Below are 5679 nucleotides of genomic sequence, written 5' to 3'. Positions count from 1 at the left end.
AGCACGCCAATTGGACTTTTGTAGCTCCAAAAAATCCATTTCGAGTGCAGGGAGGTCAGAATCCAACAGCATCAGCAGTCCTTTTTCAGCCTAAATCAGATTTTTGCTCAGCTCCCTCAATTTCAGCCAGAAAATACCTAAAATCATAAAAAAACACACAAACTCATAGTAAAGTCCAGAAATACGAATTTTTCCTAAAAACTAATGAAAATATACTAAAAACTAACTAAATCATACTAAAAACTACATGAAATTACCCCCAAAAAGCGTATAAAATATCCGCTCATCAGTAGGCATGGCCGAATGGCCAGCCTCCCAAAACATGAACAATGGTCCCAAGATTCTGAGATTCCCCAGATTAAAATACAATAGTAAAAGGTCCTATTTATAATGAAACTAGCTACTAGGGTTTATAGAAATAGGTAAATGATGCATAAATCCACTTCCGGGCCCACTTGGTGTGTGCTTCGGCTGAGCATTGAGCATCACACATGTAGAGGCTTCTCTTGGAGTTAAACACCAGTTTTGGTGCCAGTTTGGGCGTTTAACTCCAACTTTTATGCCAGTTTCGGCGTTTTGACGCCAGAAAAAAGCAGAGAGGTGGCGTTTTGACGCCAGTTTACGTCATCAAAACTCGTGCAAGGTATGGACTATTATATTTTGTTGGAAAGCCCTAGATGTCTACTTTCCAACGCAATTGAGAGCGTGCCATTTGGAGTTCAGTACATTGATTCTTGAACACAGCTACTTTATGAGTCTTGGCAGTGACCCTAAGCACTTTGTTTTCCAGTATTCCCACCGGATACATAAATGCCACAGACACATAACTGGGTGAACCTTTTCAGATTGTGACTTAGCTTTGCTAAAGTCCCCAGTTAGAGGTGTCCAGAGTTCTTAAGCACACTCTTTTGCTTTGGATCACGACTTTAACCACTCAGTCTCAAGTTTTTCACTTGGACTTGCATGCCACAAGCACATGGTTAAGGACAGCTTGATTTAGCCGCTTAGGCCTGAATTTTATTTCCTTGGGCCCTCCTATCCATTAATGCTCAAAGCCTTGGATCCTTTTTACCCTTGCCTTTTGGTTTAAAGGGCTATTGGCTTTTTCTGCTTGCTTTTCTTTTTCTTTCTCTCTTTTTTTGCCATTTTTTTTCACTAGCTTTTTTTTTCACTACTTTTTCTTGCTTCAAGAATCAATTTCATGATTTTTCAGATTATCAATAACATTTCTCTTTGTTCATAGTCATGGAGTTATTCATAGTTTTAAGACATAGACACTAGACACTAATGATCATGTAGTGAAGACACAAACATAGATAGAGCATAAAGCTAAAAAACAGAAAATAAATAGACAAGGAGATTAAGAAATGCGTCCACCTTAGTGAGGGCGGCGTCTTCCTCCTCTTGAAGAACCAATGGTGCTCTTGAGCTCCTCTATGTCTCTTCCTTGCCTTTGTTGCTCCTCCCTCATAGCTCTTTGATCTTCTCTAATCTCATGGAGAATGATGGAGTGCTCTTGGTGTTCCACCCTTAATTGGTCCATGTTGTAACTCAAGCTTTCCAAAGAGGTGTTGAGTTGCTCCCAATAATTGTGTGGAGGAAATTACATCCCTTGAGGCATCTCAGGGATTTTTTGATGAAGGACGTCCTCATGCTTTTGTTGAGTGCCATGAATGGGCTCTCTAGTTTGCTCCATTTTCTTCTTAGTGATGGGCTTGTCCTCTTCAATGAGGATGTCTCCCTCTATGGCAATCCCAGCTGAATAGCAAAGGTGACATATGAGGTGAAGAAAGGCTAATCTTGCCAAAGGTGAGGACTTGTCAGCTACCTTGTAGAGTTCTAGAGGTATGATTTCATGAACTTCAACTTCCTCTCCAATCATGATACTATGGATCATGATGGCCCGATCCACAGTTACCTCAGATCGGTTGCTAGTGGGAATGATAGAGTGTTGGATGAACTCCAACCATCCTCTAGCCATAGGCTTAAGATCCGGTCTTCTCAATTGAACCGGGTTGCCTCTTGAGTCTCTTTTCCATTGAGCTCCTTCTACACATCTGTCCATGAGGACTTGGTCCAACCTTTGATCAAAATTGACCCTTCTAGTGTAGGGGTGTGCGTTTTCTTCCATTATTGGCAAGTTGAACGCTAGCCTCACGTTTTCTGGACTAAAATCTAAGTATTTCCCCCGAACCATTGTAAGCCAATTCTTTGGGTTTGGGTTCATATTTTGATCAGGGTTCCTAGTGATCCATGCATTTGCATAGAACTCTTGAACCATTAAGTTTCTGACTTGTTGAATGGGGTTGGCAAGAACTTCCCAACCTCTTGTTCGGATTTCTTGTCGGATCTCTAGATATTCACCCTTTTTGAGCCTAAAAAGGACCTCAGGGATCACCTTCTTCTTGGCCACAACTTCATAGAAGTGGTCTTGATGAACCTTTGAGATGAATCTCTCCATCTCCCATGACTCAGAGGTGGAGGCAGTTGCCTTCCCTTTCCTCTTTCTAGAGGTTTCTCTGGCCTTAGGTGCCATAAATGGTTATGAAAAAACAAAAAGCAATGCTTTTACCACACCAAACTTAAAATATTTGCTCGTCCTAGAGCAAAACAAGAAAGAAAGATGTAGAAGAAGAAGTAAATGGAGGAGATAGAGGGTGTATAGGGTTCGGCCAAGAGGAGAATAAGGTGTTTGTGATGTGTGAAAAAGAAGGGGTGAATGGGGGTATTTATAGGGAGAGTGGCCGAATGGTTTGGGAGGGGAATGTTTTTGAATTTTGAAGGTGGGTGGGGTTTTTTATTTGGGGAAGAGTTAAGGAGGTGATTGGTGAAGGGTATTTGGGGAAGAGTGTTATAGAAAGGTGTGAAGAGGAGAGAGAGTGAGTTGAGGTTTGTGGAAATTCTGTGGGGTCCACAGATCCTGAGGGTCAAGGAATTCTTCATCCCTGCTCCAATTGGGCGTTCACAATGCCTTAGAGTGCAATTCTGGCATTTAAACGCTAGTTTGCTGCCCTGTCTAGCGTTTAAACACCACCTTTCCTTCCTGTTCTGGTGTCCAAACGCCAGTTTGTTGCCCTATTTTGGTGTTTAAACGCCAGTCTGGTGCCCTATTCTGGCGTTTAAACGCCCAGAAAGGTGCCAGATTGGGCATTTAAACGCCCATTTTGCTACTCTTACTGGCGTTTAAACGCGAGTAAGTCCTTCCTCCAGGGTGTGCTATTTTCAATGCTGTTTTTGATTTTTTTATTTATTTTTGTAATTGTCTTTGTGACTCACATGATCATCAACCTAAAAAGAAAACAAAATAATATAGATAATATTAAAATAAAATTGGGTTGCCTCCCAATAAGCGCTTCTTTAATGTCAATAGCTTGACAGTGAGCTCTCATGGAGTCTCACAGATGATCAGAGTATAGTTGAGATCTCTCAACACTAAACTTAGAGTTTGGCTGTGGCCTTCCAACACCAAACTTAGAGTTTGAATGTGGGGGCTCTGTTTGACTCTGTATTGGGAGAAGCTCTTTAAGCTTACTCTCCATGGTTGCAGATGGAGAACCTTGAGTCTTTACTATAAGGCATTCTTCATTCACATGAAGGATCAATTCTCCTCTGTCAACATCAATTACAGCTCTTGGTGTGGCTAGGAAGGGTCTTCCAAGGATGATGGATTCATCCTCATCCCTCTTAGTGTCTAGAATTATGAATCAGTAGGGATGTAAAGGCCTTTGACCTTTACTAGCACGTCCTCTACCTGTCCATAAGCCTTTTTCATAAAGTTGTCTGCCATCTCTAATGAGAATTTGGCAGCTTGTACCTCAAAGATTCCCAGTTTCTCCATTACAGAGAGTGGCATTAAATTTATGCCTGACCCCAAGTCACACAGAGCCTTCTCAAAGGTCATGGTGCCTATGGTACAGAGAATTAGGAATTTACCAGGATCCTGTTTCTTTTAAGGTAAAGTGTGCTGAACCCAGGTATTCATTCATTAATAAGCAATGGAGGCTCATCCTCCCAAGTCTCATTACCAAATAGCTTGGCATTCAACTTCATGATTGCTCCTAAATACTGGACAACTTGCCTTTCAACAATGTCTTCATCTTCTTCAGAAGATGAATAGTCATTAGAGCTCATGAATGGTAAAAGGAGGTCCAAGGAAATCTTTATGGTCTCTATATGAGCTTCAGATTCCTTTGGTTCCTCATTAGGGGATTCCGTACTGACCATTGGACGTCCCCTGAGGTCTTCCTCATTAGGATTCACGTCCTCCTCCTCCTTTAAGGTTTTGGCCATGTTGATTACATCAATGGCCTTGAATTCTCCTTTGGGATTCTCTTCTGTATTGCTTGGGAGAGTGCTAGGAGGAGTTTCAGTAACCCTTTTACTCAGCTGGCTCACTTGTGCCTCCAAATTTATAATGGAGGATCTTATTTCAGTCATGAAACTAAGAGTGGCCTTAGATAGATCAGAGACTATGTTTGCTAAGCTAGAATGATTCTGCTTAGAATGCTCTATCTGTTGCTGAGATGATGATGGGAAAGGTTTGCTATTGCTAAACCTGTTTCTTCCACCATTGTTATTATTGAAGCCTTGCTTTTGTTGATCCTTCCTTGAAAAATTTGGAGGATTTTTCCACGAAGGATTATAGGTGCTGCCAAAGGCTTCACCCATGTAATTTACCTCTGCCATTGCAGGGTTCTTAGGATCATAAGCTTCTTCTTCAAAATATGATTCTTTAGTACTGTTGGATGAATTTTGTAATCCATTCAGACTCTGAGATATCATATTGACTTGTTGGGTCAATATTTTGTTCTGAGCCAGTATGGCATTCAAAGCATCAATTTCAAGAACTCCTATCTTTTGAGGCATTTCATTACTCACAGGATTCTTCTCAGAGGTATACATGAATTGGTTATTTGCAACAATTTCAATAAGTTCCAGAGCTTCTGCAGGCATTTTCTTTAGGTGAATGGATCCACCTGCAGAGTGGTCCAGTGACATCTTGGAAAATTCAGACAGACCATCATAGAATATATCGAATGTGGTCCATTCTAAAAGCATGTCAGAAGGACACTTTTTGGTCAGCTGCTTGTATCTTTCCCAAGCTTCATAGAGGGATTCACCTTCTTCCTGTCTGAAGGTTTGAACATCCACTCTAAGCTTGCTCAGCTTTTAAGGAGGAAAGAACTTGGATAAGAAAGCCGTGACCAGCTTATCCCAAGAGTCCAGGCTATCTCTAGGTTGTGAGTCCAACCATGTTCTAGCTCTGTCTCTTACAGCAAAAGGGAAAACCATAAGCTTGTAGACTTCAGGATCAACTCCATTGGTCTTAACAGTATCACAAATCTGCAAGAACTCAGTTAAGAACTGATAAGGGTCTTCTGATGGAAGTCCATGAAACTTGCAGTTCTGTTGCAGTAGAGAAACTAATTGAGGCTTTAGCTCAAGATTGTTTGCTCCTATGGCAGGGATTGAGATGCTTCCTCCATAAAAGTTGGAAGTTGGTGTAGTAAAATCACCAAGCATCTTCCTTGCATTGTTGTTTGGTTCAGCCATAATTGTTTCTTTTGCTGCTTCCTTTTCGAAAATTTCAGTGAGGTCCTCATTATAGTTTTGTGCTTTATCTGCAATTAGCTTCCTCTTTAGAGTCCTTTCAGGTTCAGGATCAGCTTCAACAAGTAT

The 5679-nt window shown here is 41.2% G+C and overlaps 1 non-coding gene across 1 annotated transcript; it reads left to right on the top strand.

Annotated features, from left to right (window-relative positions):
* The first annotated feature begins 5052 nt into the window (after positions 1 to 5052).
* On the top strand, positions 5053 to 5160 carry LOC127741712 (small nucleolar RNA R71). Its single transcript, XR_008002917.1, has one exon. It is a non-coding gene; the product is annotated as a small nucleolar RNA R71 (small nucleolar RNA).
* Positions 5161 to 5679: the final 519 nt, after the last annotated feature.

This window comes from Arachis duranensis, chromosome 9 (genome assembly GCF_000817695.3).
Source record: "Arachis duranensis cultivar V14167 chromosome 9, aradu.V14167.gnm2.J7QH, whole genome shotgun sequence".
Taxonomy (NCBI): Eukaryota; Viridiplantae; Streptophyta; class Magnoliopsida; order Fabales; family Fabaceae; genus Arachis; species Arachis duranensis.
This window is presented reverse-complemented; position numbering and strand designations above follow the sequence as displayed.